The 19,527-nt window shown below is 40.0% G+C and overlaps 1 pseudogene; it reads right to left on the bottom strand.

The window, feature by feature from the left end:
- Positions 1 to 6,919: 6,919 nt before the first annotated feature.
- Positions 6,920 to 18,782, bottom strand: LOC132211314 (GTPase IMAP family member 4-like; annotated as a pseudogene).
- Positions 18,783 to 19,527: the final 745 nt, after the last annotated feature.

Raw genomic sequence — 19,527 nt, 5'->3', positions numbered from 1 at the left:
ATAGGGTCTACAACCTCTTAAACCCCAGCAGGGTGCACAGGGACAGAAAGAGACAGCAAAATGGGGAGACAATAAAACAAGCCACAAGGAAAGAAAAAGAGGAGTAGCCAGAAAAAGAACTAAATGAAATGGAAGCATGCAATATGTTAGGAAAAGAATCCTATCTAATAAAAGAGTAATATGCAAATTAACCGTAACTCCACCACAAAGATGGCGGTGCCCATAGTGGCGGGGCAGGATGTTGGCAGCGTCACCCTGGCAATGTGAGCCTAGCAGGCATTGCCTCGGCAACCACGAGCAGGTCACATGGCCCTGGAGCAGGCAAGCACGGCCACAGGCAGCCCACAGTAGGCCCAACTTGCCTGTCGCCACAGTGATCCGTGATCAGGCAAGTGCAGCCCACAGGCAGCCCCCAGCAGGGCCTGCTTGTGGGTTACAGTGGCAATCCGCGATCAGGCAAGAGCAGCCCGCAGGCAGCACCCAGCAGGGCCTGCTCCTGGGTCATTGTGGTGATCCGCAAGCAGAAAAGCATGGCATGCAGGCAGACCCCAGCAGGGTTTGCTCCCAGGTAGCTGTGGCGATCCATGAGCAGAAAAGTGCAGCCCATGGGCAGCACCCAGCAGGGCCTGCTCCCGTGTAACCACGGCGATCTGTGAGAAGGCAAGCATGGCCTCTAGGCAGCACCCTACCCTGGCCACAGCTGAAGGGAGAGAACAACATGCAGTGGAGGCCAGGAGCCTGAGAGATCAACACAGAGGGGCGCCTGCTCCAAGCCTCCATGGTGTGGCTGGGGTAGGCCCCAGCAGACACACACACTCACACACACATAGGGTGACTGCTCTGAGCCTCTGATGCGGCTGGGGGCAGGCCCCCAGTGGACACACACACACACACACACACACACGGCACCTGCTCTGAGCCTCTGCTGCCAGAATGTGGCTGTCAGTAGGACATCAACTGAGGGCTCCTGGACTGTGAGAGGGGCAGGCTGGGCTGAGGGACCCCCACCCCCAGTGCAAAAATTTTGTGCACTGGGCCTCTAGTTCAGAATAAGGGACATGCAGTCCATAAATCAGATGGATGAGAAAATCATCAGCTTATATAAGAATGAAGCAGAAATAAAAAATAATATAGCACCATGGCCGGTTTGGCTCAGTGGATAGAGCATCAGCCTGTGGACTCAAGGGTCCCAGGTTTGATTCTGGTCAAGGGCATGTACCTTGGTTGCGGGCACATCCCCAGTCGATCGTGTGTGGGGGGTAGCTGATCAATGTTTCTCTCTCTTCAATGTTTCTAGCTCTCTATTACTCTTCCTTCCTCTCTGTAAAAAAAAATCAATAAAATATATTCTTAAAAAATGATATAGCTACAGTAAAACAACAACAACAAACAAACATGATGGAAGGTTTCAACAGTAGACTAGAAGAAGCGGAGGACCAAATTAGTGAGTTAGAAGATAGGGTAGTTAAGCAGACCCAATCTGAACAGCACTGGAGAAAAATTAGAAAGCAGGAGGAGAGCCTAAGGTAGCTTTGGGACATCTGAAACAAAGTAACATACATAAAATAGGAGTGCCAGAGGGACAACAATAGCAGCAAGGATCAGAAATCTTAATTGAAAAAGTAATAATAGAAAACTTCCCTGATTTGGGGAAGAAGAAAAATCACAAAAGCTCAGAGGGTCCCAAACAAAATGAACCCAAAAGACCCACACCAAGACAAGTCATAATTAGAATGGCAAACATAATGACAAAGAGAGAATATTGAAGGCTGCAAGAGAGAGACAGAAAGTTACCTACAGAGCATCTCCCATTATATTATCAACTGATTTCCCAACAGAAACACATCAGGCCAGAAGGGAATGGAATGAAGTACTAGTATACAAAGTAATGCAAAGCAAGGAACTGAATCTAAGTATACTCTATACAGCAAGGCTATCATTAAAAATTGAAGGGGAAATAAGAAGCTTCATAGATAAAAAATGCAGAGGGAGTTTATCACTATCAAGCCAGCAATGCAAGAAATGCTAAAGGGACTGGTGTAAAAAGAAGAAATAGAAAGGGAAGAAGGAACAAAGGGAAAAAGAATAGAAATAGCTACAAACAAGTACCTGTTAATAATAACTTTAAACATAAATGGATTAAATGCTCCAATCAAAAGACATAGAGTGGCTAAATGGATAAGAAAATATGATCCATATATATGCTGTATACATGAAACCCACCTGAGAACAAGGGACTCACACAGAGTGAAAGTGAAGGGATGGGAAAAAAAACGATTTTCAGGCAAATGGAAATGGAAGAAAACTTGGGGTAGCAATACTTATATCTGACAAAATAGACCTCAAAGTGAAGTTCATAACAAGGGATAAAGAAGGCCACTTCATAATACTAAAGAAATTGATACAGCAAGAGGATATAATTCTGGTAAACATATATGCATTCAATACAGGAGCACCCAAATACATAAATAAACTTCTGTAAGATATCAACAAAGAGATCAACAGCAATAAAATCATAGAAGGGGACTTAATAGCCCAATGATATAATAGGATAAATCCTCTGGACAAAAAATCCATAAAGAAACAACAATTCTAAATGACTCACTAGATCAAATAGACTTAATCGACATCTTCAGAACATTTCACCCCAAAGCTACAGAATATACATTCTTCTCAAGCTCACTTGGGACATTTTCTAAGATAGACCACAGATTGGGACACAGGCAAAGTCTCTTCAAATTCAAGAAGATAAATCTCAGATCACAGTGGCATAATATTAGAAATAAACTAAAACAAAAACAATCACAAATATCCAAACACTTGAAGGCTAAATAGCATGTTAGTAAACAATGATTGGGTTACCAAAGAGACCAAAGAAGAAATAAAAAAACATTCTGGAAACAAATGACAGTGCAAACACAACAAACCAAAATCTATGGGACACAGTGAAAGCAATCCATAGAAGGAAGTTCATAACTCTACAGGCCTACCGCAAAAAACAAAGAAAACTGGTAATAAATTATCTAACTCTACAACTCAAAGAATTAGAAAGAGAGCAACAAGGCAAGTCCAGAGTGAGCAGAAGGAAGGAAATAATAAAGATCACAGTGGAAATAAATGACATAGAGACAAAAAACTAATGAAAAAATCCAACTACATAAAAGATCAAGGAAACCAAGAGCTGCTGCTGTTCTTGTTTACATATATCTTTATTGATTTCAGAGAAGGAAGGAGAGGGAAAAAGAGATAGAAACATCAATGATGAGAGAGTCATTGATTGCCTCCTGCATGTTCCCTACTGAAGATCAAGCTCACTACCCAGGCATGTGTCCTTGACCAGAATCAAACTTAGGACCCTTCAGTCTGCATGCTCCATCCACTGAGACAAACCAGGCAGGGCTAGAGCTGGTTCTTTGAAAGGATAAACAAGATTGATGAACCTCTAGCCAGGATCACCAAGAAGCAAAGAGAGAGGACCCAAATAAACAAAATCAGAAATGAAAGACGTGACATAACAACAGAACCCACAGAAATACAAAGGATTGTAAAAAAAAAAATATAAACAACTCTATTCCAACAAACTGGTAAGCCTAGAAGAAATGGACATATTCTTAAAAAAATATGACCTTCCAAAACTCAATCAGGAATAATAAAAAAATTGGAATAGGCCAATAACCATGGAGGAAATTGAAGTAATAATAAAAAAACTTCCAGTAAAGAAAAGCTCTGGGCAAGATGGTTTCATAAGAGAGTTTGACCAAACATTCAAAGAAGAATTAAAATCTATTCTCTCAGACTATTCTAAAAAATTCAAGAGGAAGGAACACTTACAAGCTCTTTCTATGAAGCCAGCATTGCCCTAATACAAAAACCAGATAAAGACACTACAAAGAAAGAGAAATACAGGCCAATATCTCTGACAAACAGAAATGCTAAAATCCTCAACAAAATCCTAACAATTCAGATCCAGCATTACATTAGAAAGATCATACACCCTGAGTAAGTGGGATTTATTTCAGGGTTGCAAAGATGGGACTTATTCCTGGGATGCAAATCAATATATGTGATACATTACATAAACAAGTTGAAAGAAAAAAATCACATAGTCATATTAATAGATGCAGAAAAATCATTTGACAAAATGCAACACCCTTTCTTGATAAAAAAAAAAACCTCTCAGCAAAGTGATAATAGAGAGATTATACCTCAACATAATAAAAGCTTTATATGACAAACCTTCAGTGAACATCATACTCAATGGGCAAAAACTAAAATCTATTCCCCTAAGAACAGGAAAAAGACAGTGATGCCAACTCTCATTACTCCCATTCGACATAGTACAGGAGGTGCTAGCCCTAGTGATCAGACAGGAAAAAGAAATAAAAGGCATCCAAATTGGAAAAGAAGAATTTAAACTGACATTATTTGCAGATGCCATGATATTGTACATAGAAAACACTAAGGACTCCATCTAAAAACAACTAGACTTACCCTAACCAGTTTGGCTCAGTGGATAGCACGTCAGCCTGCAGACTCAAGGGTCCCAGGTTTGATTCCGGTCAAGGGCATGTACCTTGGTTGCGGTCACATCCCCAGTAGGGGGTGTGCAGGAGGAAGCTGATCGATGTTTCTCTCTCATCGATGTTTCTAACTCTCTATTCCTCTCCCTTCCTCTCTGTAAAATATCAATAAAATATATTTTTAAAAAACACAAAACAACTTAACTTAATAAGTGACTTCAGCATGTAGCAGGATAAAAAAAAAAATCAACACTCAGAAATCTATAGCTTTTTAACACACCAAAAATGAACTCACAGAAAACTAAACAACAACAAAAACAAACCCATTTACCATTGCAACAAAAAAATTAAGATACCTAGGAATAACCTTAAGTAAGGACATAATATATCTGTACTCAGAAAACTACAGGACATTGAAAAAGAGATAGAGGAAGACATAAACAAATGGAAGAATATACTGTGCTCATGGATTGGTAGAATCAACATCATTAAAATATCCATACTACACAAAGCAATCTATAGATTTAATGCAATCACCATTAAAATATCAACTGCATATTTCACAGATCTAGAACAAACTCTCCAAAATTTCATATGGAATAAAAAAAAAAATCCCTGAATAGCCACAGCAATCTTGAGAAAGAAGGATGAAGTTGGAGGGATCACAATACCAGATATCAAGCTATATTACAAAGCCACTATTTTCAAAACTGCCTGGTACTGACTCAAGAATAGACATATAGCCAGAACCAGTTTGGCTCAGTGGATAGAGCTTCGGCCTGCGGACTCAAGGGTCCCGGGTTTGATTCCGGTCAAGGGCGTGTACCTTGGTTGCAGGCACATCCCCAGTGGGGGGCGTGCAGGAGGCAGCTGATCGATGTTTCCCTCTCATCGATGTTTCTGGCTCTCTATCCCTCTCCCTTCCTCTCTGTAAAAAATCAATAAAATATATTAAAAAAAAGAATAGACATATAGACTAATGGAACAGAACAGAGACCCAGAAATCAATCCAAGTCATTATGCTCAATTAATATTTGACAAAGGAGGCAAGAGTATACAATGGAGTCACGACAGTCTTTCCAATAAATGGTGTTGGGAAAATTGGACAGATACATGCAAAAGAAATGAAGTAGACCACCAACTTACACCACACACAAAAATAAACTCAAAATGGATAAAGGACTTAAATGTAAGATGAGAAACCATAAAAATATAAGAAGGATCCATAGGCAGCTAAATATCAGATATATGTCATAGCAATATCTTTACTGATACAGTCCTAGGACAAGGGAAACTAAGGACAAATAAACAAATGGTACTACATCAAAATAAAAATCTTCTTCACAGAAAAAAAAAAAAAAAAAAAAAAAAAGCCCACTGCATGGGAGAACATATTTGCCAATGTTATATCCGATAAGGGCCTAATCTCCAAAATTTATAGGGAACTCATACATCTTAAAAAAAAAAAGATAAACAATCCAATCAAAAAAATGGGTAAAGGAGTTAAATAAACACTTTATGAAAGTGGACATACAGAAGGCCCAGAGACATATGAAAACATCCTCAAAGTCAATAATCATCTGAGAGATGCAAATCAAAACACAATGAGATATCATCTCACACCTGTCAGAATGGCTATCATCAATAAATGACAAATGCTGGCGAGGATTTGAAGAAAAAGGAATACTCATGTACTGCTGGTGGGAATGCACACTGGTGCAGCCACTGTGAAAAAACATTATTGAGTTTCCTCAAAAAATTAAAAATGGATCTGCCATTCGACTCAGTAATACCACTCCTAGGAATATATCCCAAGCAATCAGAACACCAATCAGAAAGGACATACACACCCCTATGTTCATGGCAGCACAATTTACAATAACTAAGATTTGGAAACAACGTAAGTGCCCATCAGCAGATGAATAGATTAAAGCATATTATACTTTCATTATTATAGATGTACACACATACACCATACCATATACTGCTATTGTCCAGTTCCTCACTTACTTAACTGAAGGCATATTCCCTTCTATTTAACAACATAATGGAGATTTTAGACAAGACAAATCTATTAGTGGTATAAGAATGAGAAAGTAGAAGTGATAAAGAAACTGTGGTACATCCAAAAGGTGGAATACTACCCATTAGTAAAAAGGATGAGCTCTTGATAGAAGCAACTTGAATGAATATCAAAACCATTATGCTAAGGAAGGCAGTCTCAAAAGAGACTTTGTTTTACTTTCTCTAGATTCACAGCATCTGGTATGAAATCTTTCACAAATTTTAAACAATCACTGACTGTTAATGAATGAAAGAATAGGATAAACTCCCAACCCTCTTCAGAGAAGGGGACATGTCTCATTCTTCCATCATATTAATCACAATGTATGGTATTCTCAAGGACCTTCTTTTCTGCCTTCTGCCCTTGGAGACAAATGGGTAAGAGTGTTTTCAGGGTATTTCACAAGGGCTTCTCCTTCCTTACAGCTACTCAAGAGCAGAACCTTTAACTTTGCCTCATCTACAGCATTAACCTGAATGCAAGGTAAGAAAAACTGAATGCATTTACTCAAAAGTTAACCACAGAGCTGTTAAAGTCTTTTTTCACATTAATCTGTATTTACTTTTAATTGCAAGGTATATGTGGCTATTTTTTTAATACGTGTTTCTAGAAGCCTGTGATACGACAGATTGTTAATGGCCTATCCAGAAATTTGTCTAAAACTCCATGATTAAAAAATAGACACAGTGTGCACCATATTTTTTGGAGAGAAACCAAACCTGTCTTACTGTGAGTTACTATTTCAGAAAGAGTCATGAGCTTCTTTCTGTGGTTATTACTCATATTATTGAGACTTTGCTAACTTTTGTTAAATATTTAGGCTAAATTCATTTGTGTTTGGGAGAAAGGAGGGTTATATGTCCTATTGGGGATAAAATGGTATAGGGCATGGCAAAGCCAATTTCAAGATGACAGAGTATATGACAATAGCAAATGACCACCAGGACATGCTGGTAGAACATGAAGATGTGCTTTTTGAAGTCTTATAAATTATTGGAGTGAGAGAACCCAGTAGAAAAAGAGTTGGCTTCAAGTATTGTTATCCTAATATTAAATATTTTTTATAAACCAGGAAAACTCACAAAGGTCTCAGAAACATTGGTTCCACACAATTTCTATCAGCATTTAATGAATGAACTCAGGGAGCATGTGGTCTTGGATGGGCAGAAGGGTTAAGAATGTGTTTCAAACTCTTAGGGGAATGGAGAAAGGATATCTTAGGGGGTAGACCAAATAAAGCTTCAAAACCAACTTGAACTTTCACCAAAAAGTGAAATTCATCTCTGACCTTAAAAGAAGTATTATTTGTATTTTCTCAGGTAAAACTGATTCCAGTTTTGCACACATATGAGAGAATAGAAGAGTTTTACTATAGTAAAAATAAACAATTCAAGTGGGTGGGGAAGCATAGTGCAGGTGACCCATCTGGCTGTAAGTATTCAAGATGATTGAGGTGTGGTGGCGACAGTTAGTTTCACAAAGTAGAGAGCTAGTTATTCAGCATAGTGATTACTTTGAGGTTGAGTAAAGAGATTCTACAGAAACGTCTGAATATACCAAACACTGCTCTCTTATCTATTGAATCTCTGTCTTTTGGTCTTTCTGGCATTTCACTTACTTGTGCACTGAGAGATATATTTTCCAGACAATTCATTGTTCTTTAGTGGACAGATGATAAGGAACAATTTGAATCCTTCCATAAAAATGTAATTTAGTAAATTTATTTTCATCTTGAAAGAATTCTCTAACTATCTGCATCTATAGATTACCTAAAGCAAACAATTAATTTTTTCTAACCACATGGGTAAAATGATCATTTTGGTTATAAAAACAAAAAAAAAAAGATGTAGAAATGACAGATGGAGATTATCTGACAATCTAGAAAGAATCTAGAGGAGAAAACTGTACTAAGGATGCATATAGAAAGCTTGGGGTTATCACTTTTGGTCTCCTGCATTCTTTTTCTCCTGTCACTGAGAAAGAAATCAGAAGATAGGGAGCATCCATACTTTTTGTTTGGAGTTTTACAAATTGAGAAAGTGCCCCTCCCATTAGATAAATCAAATATCTACCTATTGCTAACGATGAGAGAGAAACAGAGGTCTGACTTGGGTAATGAGTTATATGGGGAAGAGACACCCAAAAATACACAAGAAATATAGATAAATTTTCATTAGCTTAATCTTCCTTGAACAAAAATGAGAATACAAAGAAAGCAATCTCCATTATTCTCAAGATTAAGTAAGTATCCCATTCGGTCTCTTAACTTCACTTCTGGCATTTTTTTTAATATATTTTTTATTGATTAAGATATTACATATGTGTCCTTGTCCCCATGTTACCCTCTACCCCCCCCCCCCCCGCTCATGCCCTCACCCCCCCGTTGTCCGTGTCCATTGGTTAGGCCTATATGCTTGCATAAAGGTTCTTTGGTTGATCTTTCCCCCTTACCCCTCCCCTCCCCTACCTTCCCTCCAAGGCCCGACAGTCCAATCAATGCCTCTCAGTCTCTGGATCAGTCCTTGTTCATCAGTTTATGTTGTTCATTATATTCCACAAATGAGTGAGATCCTGTGGTATTTATCCGCTCTCCAGTTCCATCCATGCTGTGGCAAATGGTAAGAGTTCCTTTTTCTTCTTCCTCTTCTTAAAGAATACCTTTCAGCATTTCATATAATGCTGGTTTGGTGGCGATGAACTCCTTTAGCTTTTTCTTATCTGTGAAGCTCTTTATCTGACCTTCTATTCTGAATGATAGCTTTGCTGGATAAAGTAATCTTGGTTGCAGGTTCTTGCTATTCATCACTCTGAATATTTCTTGCCACTCTCTTCTGGCCTGCATGGTTTCTGTTGAGAAATCAGCTGACAGTCTTATGGGTACTCCCTTGTAGGCAACTGACTGTCTTTCTCTTGCTGCTTTTAAGATTCTCTCTTTGTCTTTTGCCCTTGGCATTTTAATTATGATGTGTCTTGGTGTGGTCCTCTTTGGATTCCTTTTGTTTGGGGTTCTCTGTGCTTTCTGGACTTGTAAGTCCATTTCTTTCACCAGGTAGGGGAAGTTTTCTGTCATTATTTCTTCAAAAAGGTTTTCAATATCTTGCCCTCTCTCTCCTTCTGGTACCCCTATAATTCTGATGTTGGTACGCTTGAAGCTGTCCCAGAGGTTCCTTACACTATCTTCATATTTTTGGAATCTCTTTTCTTTTTTCTTTTTCGGTTGGGTATTTTTTGTTTCTTTGTATTTCAAATCTTTGACTTGATTCTTGGGATCCTCTTGTCTGCTGTTGGATCTCTGTAAATTATTCTTTATTTCAGTCAGTTTATGCTTAATTTCTAGTTGGTCCTTTTTCATGTCCTCCATGGTCTCACTATACTTATTGAGGGATTCATTAAATTTATCGGCGGTTTCCATAAAATTCTTGAAAAACCTTATAAACGTGGCCTTGAACTCTATATCCAGTCGTTTGCTTTCCTCCGTTTCTGCCATTTGTGACCTGTTTCTTTGTCTCCGCATTTTGGCTGCTTCCCTGTGTTGATAGAGTGGCCCTGTGCGCCAGGTGTCCTGTAGGGCCCAGTGGCTCAGCCTCCCCAGTTACCTGAGGTGGACACTCTTGGTGCCTTGGTTGTTGTAGGATCACTGGGAGGAATTGACCTCCAGGCCAATTGGCTGTGAGAATCAGCTGTGTCTGGAGTGGGAGAACTTCTGTGCTGAAGACACCCTTCTGGGGCAAGACTTGCTTCAGTGGGGCTTTGGTGCTCACTGAGTCTGCTCCCCGAGTGTGTCCCTTATGGATCTGAGGGGTTGCAATCTGACCACTGGGTACAGTGGCTCCTGGATCTAAGGAGGTGCTAATTCAGCCTCTGCCTGAGGCCACACAGCAGGAGCCACGAAGAGGCTCAGCTGTGAAGCAATGCAAGCTGCTGCGGGGCCTTGGGCCTTCTCTTGGAAGTTCCGGGTCTGCCTGGCTCGGCTGCAGTTAGGTAATTATCAGTTTGCAAAGGGCCAGTACATTCACATGCAAAAGCCTCTGCCACAGCCTGGGTGGGGCGGGGTCTCAGGGAATCAAAGGGAGGAGCAAAGAGCTATGGCTGATTCTCTGCCCAGCCCTAAGGAGTCCCGAGTCTCAGTGACCGGATAATTACTGCAAGCACCTCTGAGGGAAAGCCGCCCTCAAGTTCGCCCGCTGCCCGACAGTGCAGCTTCTCCTGGTATGAGTCCTGGGTCCCCAGAGACTTCCTGGAACTGGAGTTCAGAGCAGTCGGGAGCTTGTGATTCAAAAAGACAGCCGCGTCCTCAGGTGCCACCCACTTTCCTCGCGCGCCGTACCTCTGCACTTCACCTCTGCAGCTCCTCTGGCTCTCCCTGTGCTTTTCTTTCCTTCTTGTTGTAGAATTTACACTCAGCCAGCGTTCCTGTTGTTCTAGATGATGTCTGCTCTGTCCTTTGAGGTGGTTTTCAATTGTTGTGGGAGGAGGCAATTTCCCGGTGTTTATCTATGCCGCCATCTTAGTTTCTCTCCACTTCTGGCATTTTGCTGCCTTAAAACACAGCAGTTTTCTGTTTCTTCAAATGCCCTGCCCACTTCTGCCTTTCTCTTTTCCTGCTCCGTTTATCCTGTAGATTTCTCATTTTCTCAACACACTCTTTACTGTTTTTTTTTTCTCTCTCCAGTTCAGCTCTGCATTTTTCTTGTATAGCTTGAATCTGTTTCTGAATCTCCACCTCTGCCCTTTGGTGCATCTTATTAGTGTAGCATCCTCCCTTATTCTGCATCACCATGTGCTGGACAGGGTCCAGCAGCTGTGCCTTCTGAGCCTCCTGCTCAGCCCCTGTTGCCTTATTGTGGAACTCACAGTGATGATCCTTAAACTTCTCCATCAGATCTTGAATGCCTTCTGGATCCTCCTTTAAGTAATCATGGAACCCCATGCCAACTAATTCATCTTTCTGGGTGAGTCAGAGAATCATGTATTTCCTAGCTTTGATTCCAAACATTGCCAGCATATTCTCCTTGGCCCTTTGTTCTTCCTTTGTTTATTGGCCCAATGTACCACCAGGAACACAGGGTGAGGCCCTGGGGAGGTCAGGAGGATTAAAGGAACACTCTCCTTTTCCTTGTAGAATCCAGTATGTCATATTTTAAATGCCAGCCATGTCCACGATGACAATTTCTCCTCCATTCCATGTGCTGCTCCCTTTCTCCCAGATCTTGGTGATACACTTTCTTTTCAAGGATGCTGTTCCCTGTGTCACTTTTTCCTGCTGCAATCTTACCCACTAAGACGAGACTCAGCTGTGAATCTTCGAGGCCTTGGTTTCCAAACCCTAGGACATCAGGGGAAAGCCACAGTGTTAACACTTACCTCCAACCTTTCACTCCTACCAGTCCCCCACCATATTGCCGTCCTCTATTGCCTGCTGGTTTAGTCTCTGTGAGCAACCTCTGCACTCACAGGAGGTCTGTAGAACCCCTGGGTCTGACCTGACTCCTGCAGGACTTGGGGAACACCAGGGCACTTCTCAGGAGTCCCTTGGACTGCTCCCTGTGACCTTTGGAAGCTAAGTGTCATTGAAGGACAGTGTACGACTGCTGGTAGCTGTTCTTCATAAGCTAATGAGAGAAGTAACACAAAATCTGATTTTGGGACATCACAGTAGATGATCACCTCCCCCCAATTTATATTCAAAATTGAACTTTTCTTCTTTCCACTAAGAATTCAGGTAAGTGGGTGATTCAAGCCATCCCACACTTGAAGGGAAGAAAAGGGTGCACATATAAAAAGAAAATGATTGCTTTATATTTCACATATGCAGCCATCTCGGCAGGGATTATGACCCACAGAAGAAAAAAATTCCTTACTTTAAATTCAACACCTTAGTGATACATGGAATGGTGAAGCTTGGACTCTCATTGTGGGTTCTTGCCCTAAGAAATTTGAAGAATAAAATTCGCGGACTAAAAGATTTTTAGCTAAAATGTGGAAGTTTATTGCAAGTGTATACAAAGTCCCCCTTGGGGAGGAGTCCCCAAAGGGGAATCTCTTGGGAAGGGGTCCCCAAAGGGGAAAAACCACTGTCTCTAAGACGGGAAAAGCCTAGTCCTCTGAGTCTCTTTGTCTACACTGTTTTCTAAATGCTGGGAGCTTCTTTATCTGTTCATGTTCTCTAACTGGATCCTGCCTTATTTTATGTCACCCTTGCTTCCCTAATTGTTTACTTTTCCTCCTTATTCCGTGTATGGTATCAGTTTCAAGGCTTTAAAGCTCACCCAGTGCCCCCCTCTTCTTCTTCCCCTTACCTTGTAACATTTCTCTGTCTTTTTGTGTAAGATAAACAATCTGGCTGCTTGGATCTGTCTCTGACTGTCATGTATACATTCCCCTCCCATGGACCCCCTTTCCCTAAAACTGCCTCTTCTGTCTCTAAAATTCTCTCATTATTGTAGAAAGCTAGCAAAATTTTTTTATATTTTAATTAAATATGTTGAAGTCATACAGGCAGAAAGTTTTGACAGTGCTCTGGAGTTACTATAAAATACTTTGATATATAAATAATAATAACTCATACAGAGTATCATCAGTAGAGTTATACTTTCTTAGTGTCATTTGGTTAGGCATATATACTTCTTAGGACACTTAAAAGTTGATAACAGAACAGTATACATAGCATGCCAAATGAGCAATGTTTTCAAAATAACTGTGTCTTAAGTTAAACATCAAATCATCTATATAGTTCTTTCCCTATTTCTTTTCAGTAATTCTCTTGCTCACCTCTTTCATGTGTCTATAAAGTTGACGTATTCAGGATTTGTTAAGCACAGACCAGGACCATGGAAGACAACAGACAACTACATCTTAGAGCCTGTTTCTCCCAGAAGGAAGTTCCTGTTAGCATAGTCCTTGAATAAGACTGATTCCTGCAGGAGGAATCCTGTTTGAAAACCATTTGTCTCTGCTTTTAGTAGATGCATGCTGATAGTATTACAGACATGATTATTAACTCCATTAATTTTTCAGTGATATCACCACTATTCACACAGTTCTTCGGACTAAAAATCTAGGAATCTCCCTTGATTCCTATCTTCACCTTACTTTTTAGTACCAAGCAATTGGAAAGTTCTTCTGGCTCCATCCACAATTCTGACTGCTTCTCTTCATTTTAAAGACATCAAACTAGCCCAAGCTACCATCACCAACCATGACTCAGCAATTCCCTAACTGGTCTCTCAATTTCCACTTTTCCTCGTCTATTCTGTAAATTTGCATGATTTGGTAAAATATCAATCAAATAGAAGAGAGATTTTGTAGAACCAACATGCTGGCTTCCACAAAATCAGTAGTTATTCCTCATCTTCCCCACACTACAAAAGATTAGCAAAATGATCCCTAAGGCAGAGTTTCCCACATTCAATAACCAGAATCCAGGGATGAGAGAAGTAAATTTCCAGAAGCTGAGACCTCTGGCTACAGGTTGGCTAAGATTAAGGGAAAATGTGGGTGGGAGTCCAGATTATTATCCAGTTAGGATCACAATGGAAGACTCCATCCTAAGGATAACCTGAGGGCATTAGCTGATCATTGAAAAAGGTAGTAGGAAAATCATGGGAGGGGAAGCAAAAAACCTCCAAAGGCCATCTCCAACAGAGGAAAAATTTGCCAATGTTGGCAGCATATGGCCATCTATGTGATACATTGTAGATATGGCCATGAATTCTTCCCATCTTTGTACACATGCCTCTTTGGGATGTGGATCTGCAGCTCCTCCCACAAGGTCTGTTTCTCCACCCATTGCATCTGGGTAGGCCCTGTGACTTGCTGTGGAGAATAAGACAATAAAAGCGTGATGCAAGTAGACTCCAAAAGTGCTGATGCCCTGTGGCTTGCTGTCTCCTTCTGGTCTTCAGAACCCTGCAACAGCTTCATAAAGAGGCTGAACTAGCCTGATTGATGGTGAAGGACACAAGGCCCAGTTATCCCCATCACCCTGGCCTGCCCAAGAGCCTGTTAACTACCAGACATGACCCTGGGGTGGTATAATTCAAAATTATCCAGTTTACAGGATCTTAAGAGTATCAGGCTAAGCAAAAATGACCAATGAAAAGAGGGAAGAACTATATGATTTCACTCATATTTTGGATATAAAGTAGAAGTCAACCAGTGAACAAACAAAACAAACAATCAAATAAACTCATAGACATGGACAACAGTATGGTGGTTACCAGAGAAAAAGGGGGTAGTGAAAGGTTGAAGAGAGTAAAAGGGTCAAACATATGATGATGGAAGGAGGCAAGGCTTTATGTGGTGAGAATGGAATGCAATATACTGATGATGTAGTATATACTTGTATACCTGAAACATATATAATATTATTAACCTATGATCCTCTAATAAATTTAATATGTGATAATTGTAGGACCTTCTCTGTCTTGTATTTCCCTTATTACCTGAGAACAAGCACAATACTAGACAAAGAGGGGTTCTCAATAAATATTTGTAAGTAAAGAAGTTGATCAAAAATCACTCTGGCCCTGCAAGTTTGGTCATTTACCTTTATCGGGGTACATGCTGGAGGCAACTAATTGATGTGTCACTCTCACATTGATGTGTCCCTTGGTCTCAGTCCTGTTCTTCCATTCTGCCCTCCCTTATACTCTCTAAAAAAATCAAAGAAAAAAAATGTCCTCTCCTGAAGATTAAAAACAACAAGAACAAAAAAATCCCTCTGATTCCTGCTTTCTCTCTGATCTTTATGTCTAGCATACATCTGTGAAAACATTTCATTTTCCTTATTTATAAATGCTTAGTGTCATAGAAACATGGTATTACATTGTAAATATTTTTCTCCTTCCCATCTAGAATTGTTTGGAAATGAGAAAAGCTGTTTGGAGAACTTGTATTGGATCAGACTTTGGTGGGACAGGCTGAAAATGCTAATTGTTAAAGACAGGTTCTTATGATAGAAGGCCATCGTATACAAACTTGAATCACTGTTAAAAAGACAAACACTCCTTTTGAAATAAGAGTTATGTCTTTATGCCTTAAGGATAGGAAGCTAGATACAGTTTTTTGAAGACTAAGAAGAGAAATCATATAATAGTTACAATCAACTTTGGCCACAAAATTTATGTAGGTGATGACTGTACAGAGGGAGAGCCCTACTGAGCTGTGCTTCTTACACTTCCTAATTCTCTTCACCCACCAATTGCCCTCAGAGCTAATTCTGTCGGCTCACCAAACTCTATCCTTGAAAGCATCAAATTTATTTATAAATTCAATAAACGGTGAAAGAAATCATTTATTTGTACAATTATGCTCTGAGCATCAATCCCTAAAAGAGGTACTATTTTCCTATTTATTTCTTTTAATCCTCACCTGAGGATATTTTCCCATTGATTTTTAGGCAGAGCGGAAGAGAGAGGGAAAGACAGAGAGAAATATTGATGTGAGAGAAACACATTGATTGGTTTCCTCTTCTATGAGCCCCAACAAGGGCCCGGGTTCAGGAGGAGTCAGCAACTGAGTTATGCCATTAACCAGAATTGAACCCAGGACCCTTTGGTCAATAGGTCAATGCTCTATCCACTGAGCCAAACTGACTAGGGCAAGCGGTACTATTTTACATGGCTCAGCTTTTAAAATGGATCACTGCTAATATCAGCAGACAAAGGAAAGATTAAGCAAGGAGAGACATATGCTGAGAGCAAGTATGCCAGGAGGTTTAAGATATAGAATCAGGATAGATGTCCCCTCTGCACCAAGTCCCACATTTTCTGCCTCCATCCTCTCCCCCTAAAACCCCCACAAACACCCATGTTGCTTTAACTGGAAAATCTGGGCCCTGTTCCCTTGTCTGACATTGAAGGCAATGCCAAGCAAACATATTGAGAAGGAAAGAAAAAGTGAAGGGAGGAGCTATCCAAACTTGCTCAGGTAAGAGACAGGCCCAATTTAACACCTAAAAAAATCTACCTCGTTTTGTTGAACTTGTCCCAGACTTGGTGCTGGTAGAAGCTATCCTTGGTGGACAGCTTGTCCCCTTCCTCATATACTCAGGCCCAGCAGAGACAACCACAGCTTGTAGATCATTTTATAGTTCCAAATATGTAACCCAGGGTCAGTCACATGCAGATACAGTTATTGCCCTGCACCAGAGTGCCTCCCAATAGGCCCCAGAGCCACCACCTGATGGTGAGCTTCAGACCACAACAGAGCATGACCCAATGAGCCCACAGGCAACACACCCAAAAAGATATATTGGTAGGCATCAGGTGCTACTGGGACAAATTTTGCTTCATGGAGTCAGATCATACACTGTGGTTGATATTGACCTCATAGTCAACCAGTGTGAGAGTCAACGCAACCCATGGATCGGCCAACAACAATCAAGACTCAACTACAACAGGAGGGCAAACATATATACCATTTGGAACTTTCCTGAAACATGTAGCTCAGGTGATTATGGAGACTGTGCCATAGAGCCCCACCTACTATGTAAGACTGGGAGACATAGCAAATTTACCTAAAACACAGAAACATGTCCAGAGAGGTGGTCTAATAAGGGAGACAAACATTCCCCAAAGGAGAAAAAAATACAGGAGAAATATCCAGAAAAACAATGAAATGAAATGGAGGTATTCCATCTTCCAGACACAGTGCTCAAGGAAGTTAGTGAGAACTTCAAAAAAGAGATAGCAAGCATAAGAAAGGACATACAACCACACACACACGCACACACACACACACGCACACACGCACACACACACAAACAGTCAGAACTGAAGAATACAATATCGATAATAAAGAATATGCTAGAAGGATTCAAAAGCAGATTAGATAAAACAAAGAATCAAACCAGCAATTTTGAAGACAAGGTAGAAGAGCAAAAAGGTGTACTTCTAAGAAAATATGAAACATAACAATATTCACATCATATGAAAACCAGAAGGGGAAAAGAGACAACAGAACATTGAGAACATAATTTAAAATATAATGAATGAAAACTTTCCTAACCTAGTGAAGGAAAATGTCACACAAGCCCAGGAAGTTCAGAGAGGCCTAAATAAGATGATACCCATATCAACACGCATCATCATTAAATTGGCAAAGGCTAGGGACAAAGAGAGAATCTTAGAAGCAGCAGGAGAAAGACAGTTTTGTACAAGTGAGCTCCTATAAAATTGACAGCTGATTTCTCAATAGAAACTTTCAAGGCCAGAAGAGATTGGCATGAAATATTCAAAGTCATGAAAAGTAAGAACCTACAACCAAGATTACCCTCCCAACAGAGATTATTGTTTAAAATGGAAGGAAAGATAAAAAACTTTCCAGACAAGAAAAACCTAAATGAGTTAAAAAGTCATCAAAAGAATTTCTATTAGAAGAAGAAAGAAAAGAAAGAGGAAAAAAAACTGAAAATAATAAAATGATGATAAATACATACTTATCTATAATAAATGTAAATTTATGAATTGCTCCAATCAAAGGACATAGGGGAGTTAAATAGATAAGAAAAAAACAACACACACATATATGCTGTCTACAAGAGACTCACAACAAAATGAAAGACACACAGAGACTGGGTGTAAAGGGATGGAAAAGGTATTTCATGAACATTTAAATAAAAAAATAAAGAAGATGAAGTATCAGACAACATACAATTTTTGATTCTGTGGACTACCTTCAACACTCAGTTACTCCTAGTCACATCATCTTCAGGTCTTTCTTTTGCCTTCCTGTCTGTGCTTTCACCTTATAGTAGTACCTGGAGTCTGCTCTATGGGATCCTCCCCTACCTCCCGGGAGGATCTTGGAATTGAAGAAGAGTTAGTTTCTGTAGAAAGCTCCCTCATGCTCCATCTCCAGGATCTCTACCACAGCCACCAGCTCTGCCAGCTACTCTCTCTGCTCCCCCTGAGTGGCCCAGTTTTTGCAGGCATAGTAACTTCTCCCATACTGCTGGAACATCTCTGAGGGCTTTATTTACTTCTTTTGGCTACATACTAATCAAAGGAAATGGCCCTTAAGCTCTCCTTGTCAGTAAAGAGGACCACCACATGCTCATGGATATTGCCCCAAAGACCTTCTTCACTCTCCTCACTGCGACTATGTCTTTCACTGCCAAGGACATGGTAGCACTGAAGTGTCTTGGTCACCAGCAACAGCATGTTGGGGTAGCAGTTTCTGATGTCCTTGTACATCTCTTGGTTTTAAAAATTAAAGATTTTGGGAATCTAAGAAATAAAACAAAACAAAAACATAAAACATCTAGAACAGTGGTTCTCAACCTTCCTAATGCCGTGACCCTTTAATACAGTTCCTCATGTTGTGGTGTCCCTCAATTTCCTTGTTACAAATTGAACATAATTAAAGCATATGATTAATCATAAAAAACAATATGTAATCATATATGTGTTTTCTGATGGTCTTTGGTGAACCCTGTGAAAGGGTAGCTTGATCTCCAAAGGGGTCGCACCCACAGGTTGTGAACCGCTGATCTAGAAGAAAACAGGCTGTAAAATCTCTGACATTTCTTTTAGAAATATTTTTTCTCATATATCTCCTCAGGCAAGGAAACCCAAAGGAGGGAAAATGGGACTACATCAAACTCAGAAATTTTTGCACAGCAAAGGAAACCATCAACAAAACAAAAAGATAACATACTAAATGGGAGGAGATATTTGCCAACGATACAACTGATAAGGGCTACTATCCAGTATTTATAAACAACTCAGACATCTCAATACCCCAAAAATATTCAATTTAAAAATGGGCAAAGAACTTGAATAGACAATTCTCCAAAGAGGACATATAGATGGCGAACAGACATAGGAAATCATGTTCAATGTCACTAATCATCAGAGAAATGCAAATGAAAACCACAATTGGATATCAGCTCACACCTATCAGAATGGCTATCATTATTAAATAAACAAAAAGCAAGTG

This window comes from Myotis daubentonii, chromosome 10 (genome assembly GCF_963259705.1).
Source record: "Myotis daubentonii chromosome 10, mMyoDau2.1, whole genome shotgun sequence".
In the NCBI taxonomy this organism is placed as follows: Eukaryota; Metazoa; Chordata; class Mammalia; order Chiroptera; family Vespertilionidae; genus Myotis; species Myotis daubentonii.
Note: the sequence above shows the minus strand (reverse complement) of the source record. Positions and strands in the feature narration are given on the sequence as shown.